The sequence below is a fragment of the Nicotiana tomentosiformis genome, chromosome 5 (assembly GCF_000390325.3).
Source record: "Nicotiana tomentosiformis chromosome 5, ASM39032v3, whole genome shotgun sequence".
Lineage (NCBI taxonomy): Eukaryota > Viridiplantae > Streptophyta > Magnoliopsida > Solanales > Solanaceae > Nicotiana > Nicotiana tomentosiformis.
The window spans coordinates 126,240,758-126,247,694 of record NC_090816.1 but is presented as its reverse complement, the minus strand read 5'-3'; positions in this window follow the sequence as shown (position 1 = coordinate 126,247,694).

Sequence of the window (6,937 nt, the reverse complement as noted above, 5' to 3'; positions counted from 1 at the left end):
GACAAAGAGGCCGCAGGTGTGAAAGTCGGGGCTGGGCAGTGTGCTCTTTAAAAACGGGACTTGGCCCATTTTTCTCCCATTTTCATTTGGTTTGGACGATATTTGGAGAGCTTCAAGGGGAGATTTTCTTCAAGCAATTCTAGGTAAGTGGTTTCTTCCCATTTGTGAGTTAAATACATGAATTATACATGGATTGGAACATGGAAATTAGTATAAATTGTGGGGTTTTGGTAGAAAATCTAAAATTTGGTATTTTAGATTTTGACCACGAAATTGGGCATAAAATTGAGAATAAATTATATATTTGAGTTCGTGGGGTTATGGGTAAAGTTTATCTTTGAAAATTTTTGGAATCTGGGCACGTGGGTCCGAGGGTGATTTTTATCGACTTTTCGAACGGAGTTGGGAATTGTTGTAAATAGGATTATAATGAGTGTTTGAGTATATATTTATGGAATTTCTCAATTTTTGACTAGTTTCGGAGCATTGGGCGTTAGTTTGAGTTATTGGAAGGCCTTGGGAACCGGTTATGGAACTACGGAGCGAAGTAAGTCTCCTTTCTAATCTTATAAGAGGAAATTAACTCCATAGGTAAAATAAATTAATATATTCTTCTAATTGTGGGGGCTACGTACGCATGAGGTGACGAGAGTCCGTACGTAGCTACTAGTTATGCCTATGTCCGGGTAGTCTAGGTTTACATCATGCCTTGTTGACATTGCTATCAATTTATGTTATTGTTTGCCTTGAGAAGAAGCAAGATTGAGGTTGAGTAATAATTGTCTTGAAAGAATGGAAATTTGAAGAAATTTAAGATTTAAAAGGTTTTATTTTAACTTCGTAATTTCGAAAAGAATTAAGGAATATTATAATAGCTTAAGAAATCTATGTGTAACCGCGTCGCATGTATGATTCGCGAGCGGGGTAATTTCCTTAAAAAGTTTCAAGTTGAATTTCCATTATTTTAAAAAAGAATCAAGAAAGAAATATGATTTAAATGTTAAACTTATATTTGGCCGCGTCGCAGGTATGATTCGCGAGCGGGAAATTTCCTTAAATTTATATTTGAACGCGTCGCATGTATGATTCGCGAGCGGGAAAATTTATAGATGCATCTATGGTTCGCGCCGTTCGACCCTCGACAGTGCACAATTTATTTTTATTGTTGTATCGGGTCGTACGACCTCGGCATGACTTGCGCATGATTGTATTAATTACTTCGGAAATTATAATAATTGATGTTGCCTCATTGGCCTAGGATATAAACCGTTAAAATGATGAAAATGAATTTCGAAAAAACTTCTTATTAACAAAAGAATTGTTTACTTACTTTATGATATCGGGCTTACAGTCATTCTACGTGATCCATGCTTAATCATATCATTAGTATATTAATTATAGCCCATAGTAAGTGTCTGAATCGACCCCTCGTCACTACTTCTTCGAGGTTAGGCGGGATACTTACTGGGTACGTGTTGATTTACGTACTCATACTACACTTGCTGCACATTTTTGTGCAGGTACATATATGACTAGTGGCCTTGTGGGCGCAGAGGCGCGGTTATTACGGGGACTTAGATGAGTTGCACTCTATACTACGATCCGCAGCCAGCAGAGTCTCCTTCAGGGGTATTTATGTTTCTCCTGTCCAAAATTTGCATTCCGGACAGTTATTGTATTTTATTTTAAATTCCTAGAAAATGCTCATGCACTTGTGATACTGGGTTCTGGGATGATTATGGGATGTTCAGTATTGAAATTGGGAAACATTGTTATCTATTCTGTAAATTCATCCTTTACTAGTTAAATTGAAGTAAATTTACGATTTCAAAAATATTAAAATGAGAATTAAATTAACTATTTAGCGTTGGCTTGTCTGACAGTGGTGTCCGGCGCCATCACAACCTTTAACGGATTTTGGGTCGTGACATTAAAGACCTTTGATTTTATCAAAATCTCAAAGCCACAAGTAATCCGAAGTTGTCATCGAAAGTGGTCCCATTCAGGCCTCCGAAGAACGAATACTCTAGATTATGTTTGATTCTATGTTAAGGAATTAAGAATAATACACAATTGCAAAAAGATGTTGAAAAGTAAAAACATGGTATTGCTAAAGAGAATATTTTTTATATATTTCAAAAACATATATTTACAAAGGCACGGTAAAACGGCCTCATAACAAGCAAGAAAGAAAATGTACAAGGGAAACCCAAAAAAGAACGAAGACACCTATGCCTAATCTTCACTGGGGCTTGACTCCGCACCGAAACCACCAGAAGCGTTGGAACCTTCAGAACCTCGGAGCCTTCGGGACCTTCAGGCTCATAAAGTTTCTTTGCCTCGGCCTCGAGCCTCTTGGCTTCTTCGATATTGGCTGACAGGTCAAAGCCTCGGGCATGGATCTCCTCGAGGGCCTCTCTCTGGGATAGCTTCTTTACTTACTCGGTCTTCATCTTTAAGCGGGTCTCGGCTATCTCCACATCAGCCTTATACTAGGATATCATTTCCTCGACGTCGGAGGAATCAATAGAAGTTGCCTTTAATTTGTACCTCAACGTAGTATATTCTCTGTCGAGGGCATCCCGTTCTGTGAAGGATGAGATTAGTTATGACCGGAGTTCATCATTTAGCCGAGACCACTTTTTGTCCTTGTCCTTCACAACTCGTGGTTGGTCATTGACCGATGCCAGCTCCTCTTTTGTAGCCTCTTTATTCGAAGGCAGCTGGTCCGGTCCATCCTGCCCTTCCATGCCTCAGTCATGGCCTTGATCTCATCCATCTCAGCCTGAAGGTGGTCGAAGTCTACCTTCTATTGGACCTGCGAGGTTGCATTGTTAGTCATCACGAGTAGCTTCTCATTTTTAGGCTCAAAGATCCTTACCTTCTTGACCAGATCGGCGTGCTCCCGCTTCATGGACGAGGCATCATTCTAAGCCTTCTCCAGTTCGGCTCGGAGAACTGGGAGGTCCTTGAGGGACTCATCTTGTTATTTAATAATAGCGTTATACATATCCTTCTTCTGGATTTTCTCTTTGAGCTCAAACTCGAGTTGGCTGATTTCCAAGCGGGACCAAAAGAAGCTTTCGTGATAAAGCACCGAAGCATAAAAAAACAATGAAGTCATTAGAACATGACTAAAACTAACCAAAATTCGCAAAGGGAACAAAGAGTAGACGTCTTACCTGGTTCAGTACCTGTTGCGCCTCATTGAAGAGGCTCGATATGCCCACTTCGTTCATCTTCGCATGTCCTCCTCGGTCACCAGGCAGCGAAGGTAGCTAGCCATACCTACTGCCGACAGAGCCCGGGCATCCAGTGGGAGAGTAAGAATGATCGTTCTCTTACAGTCAGGATCCACGCTTAGAGTAGGGAACTGCCTCACCAGCTTCAGGCTCGAGCGCGGCTCGCCCGTTCCTGATGGCACGTCCGTTTTTGGGACCTCCATGTGACTAAGTCCGGAGTAGTCCTGCAACGCTCCCATGTCCATGCCGTCAAAGAACATGTTGAGGGCATCGTCTGGGCCCGGTGCTGTCTCGTTTGATTTTTATTTTTTGGCTTGAGCCTCTTCGAACATGGAATCTATGTGGGATGGTGTCCCCGTGATGTCAATGACTCCAGCTGCCTCCTTCGGGACAGGAGTGGCTTCTCGGGAGGCCATGGCCTACGACTCTCATTCTGGCTCCCGAGTTAGGGGATCAACCTATTAGCCACCTTTTTCGGTTGCCACCTACTCTCCCTCGTCGATGGTGGACTCATGAGTAATGAACTCAAGGTCGTCATCCTCGGGGTAATCCCTGAGCCGGTAGAAGGAATCAGAGTGTGGTGCCCTGGACTTGGTGCTCCTTTTGTTGCTTTTTCGGATCCGGATCAGGACGGCCATCCTTTTCTTCTTTACCTCGGCATCCGAGGAGCCCGAAGACTTCCTCTTCTTCTTCTTTTTCTCTTTCTTTGCGGCAGTCCCGGGTTGTCCCGAAGCGGAGGGTTTGGTAAGCGAGGAAGGATCCTCGTCCTCATCCAACGGCCTGAGCTCGGTGGTCTTGGGAAAACCTATGAAAAGGAAGAAGACTTAGAAAAATACAAGTCAAGTGTGTGAGTAATCACTCGGGGGAGAGCCTCGCCATGGGAACGAGCCTCCCACTTCCCTTCGAGAGCTTGCGCCATGCGCGCTCGAAGTAAGATATTTGTTTGCAAATCCTATTGTTCTACTCCTTGAAGCGGGGGACTGCATTAGGAACCCGGGAAATCATTGCACAACGATAAACGCATACAATTAAGAAAATAATGAAAGAGAGTGCCAAATACTCAAGAAGGAAAAGACTTACGAGATGCGTTCCACTTTTCGGGAAATGGTAGAAATTCGGAGGGAATGAGGTCTTCGGTTTTCACCCGAACAAACTTCCCCTGCCAACCTCGATCTCGATCCTCGTCAATGCCCGAGAATGGAGCTTTACTTGCTCGATGAACGAGCTTGATCAACCCCCCTAGGAGGATTCGGGGACTATAGATACGAAACAGATGGTCGAGGGTGAACCGAGGTGCTTCGGTGTTGTTTACGGAGTGACGAAAGAGGATTACGATCCTCCAAAATGACGAGTGAACCTGCCCAAGACATACCTCGTACCTTTTGCAAAAGTCGAGGACTACGGGGTCCACCGGGGAGAGCGTGAAGGGGTAAGTGTAAATACTTAGATAACCTTCCACATGAGTGGTGATATCTTCTTTAGGCCCGGGGACGACCACCTCTTTTCCCTCCAAGTTATAGTCTACTCGAATTGTGGGGAGTGTCTCCTCAGTGACGAAGCATATGTACCTCCATGCTCCCTTGCCTCGATCCTGTTGACTGGAGGCCTTTTCGACGTTGAAGTCGTTCACGATAATGCGTCCCCCGGGTATGAAGCTCTTCAAGGGAGGCTCATGGGCCACCTAGGCATCTGTGGTCGGATTGGAAGATGAAGGGGCGGTTTGCAAAGGCACGGATTTGGAAGTTTTTACCATCGGATTCTGGGAATATGAAGGTTTGAAGAAAATATATGAAGATTTGAAAATGGGATGAATATATGAAGGTCTAGGTTGAATATTCAAAGAGAAAGTATGAAGATTTGAAGATCTAAGGAGCAATGTATGAAGATTTGAAGAAGTTAAAGGTAAGTAAAGAATTCAGGGGTAAATCAAAGAGCTCTGGAATCGGAAAGTAGGGAAGTAAAAATGGGGACGGATATTTTATAGAGGAAGGACAATCAATGTGTGGCGTTTCACATTCGAGGACAATCAACCGGCGGTTGACACATGTCTGAAGTTAGAACAACACAACTGATGGGACGTTTCGTTGGCAACTCGGTTGTAACGAACGAAAGAAGGAACCGGGGTCCATTTATTGCTTCCCGTCGCTTCGATAAATCTACCCTCCGAAAAATTAGGGGACTATATGTGCACGGGTAAAATCAAGGGCAATGTCTACCTCGATTCCCCGATGAGAGAACGAAGTGGGAGCATGGATCCGTGAGATTATAATAGGGGCCAGAGACCCTTCAATATCGAGACCATATATTCGACATCGAGCATGGTAAAGAGACATACCTCGGTCCGAGTATAACTCCTAGACCTCGGGAGACGTGGTGGACGATTATGCATGACGGATAGGGGGCCGTAATATACTCGCCCTCAACTTGATATTACGGCGTGAATCTCGCTTAATAACTATTATGGATCAATAATTATCGGGAAAAGAAGATTTTTAATTTTTTTAGACTTATACTAGGACTGAAATTCTCTTACTATATAAAAAGGAAGTTTTTATTTAGTCTGGGACATTGTAACACGCAATTCAAGGAAATAAAGGTTTACTTTTGTTCTCTAGCTACTGTAAAAGGCATTACTCACTTGTTCTATTATTTATTCGCTACTAGGATTGAACCAAGGGTCCAATCAAGGACGAGTTCACTATTCAATCTAAGATCAGTCATGGTCTTAACATTTCAAGTGGTTTGATCGTTTATTTGATCTTTAATTCATTTATCTGTTATTCTTAATTATTCGTATTGAATTAAATCACATACCATTCAAACTGCGTACAAATTTAATTGTTACCCAATTTTGGGGTAAACACATAGAAAATCAACTCGTCGAATCGAAAATATAAGAAAATGAGATTGTTGAATGTTTTTAACGATATTTTGACTATTCTACCGCTGATACATAACTATTTTCTGAAATTAAATAATTTATTAGTTTTCTCATAATCAAATTTCACTATTTTTTACACGTCCCCTACGGAGATAAACCTTTCTAATTTAAGTCAAAACAAAAATTGCAACTCATTTTGATGATGCCACTTATTGGGAAAGCCCCTTTGACCAAATATATATGTATGTCAATGGATATTTAAAAAGCAACTAAATCGATCGAATCGTACCGTACATAATCAATTTTTAGGTTTCTTTTAATAAAACTGTAGATTTTTATTTATAAATCTATAACCGTACCGATAATTAGGGTAGGTTTTTTATGTTATGAAAATAAACTAAAAAAAATACTGAACCGTACCGAATATATATATATATATAATAATAATAATAATAAAATATTAAATTTTCTTTGGGTCTTGGAATTATGAAAACAGTTACAAGCCAACAAGTAATTAAACTCAAACTCCTAATTCTCATACATATTATGCTACTCCTATTAAAACTAAATTAGGGGTCTCGAAGGGTTACTCTGGCGGGCACAAAGGTGACTGGTGGTAGAATAAAGTAGTCCAAAGTAAAGTGGAAGCGAAGAAGGCGGCGTACCTGAAGTTAGTAGGGAGCTCAGGCGAGGAGGAGAGGAGAGCGAACAGAGAAAGATATAAGGTAGCTAGGAAGGAGGCGAAGTTGGTAGTCATAGAGGCTAAGATTGCATCATTTGGTCGTATGTACGAAGAATTGGTGACAATGGCGGG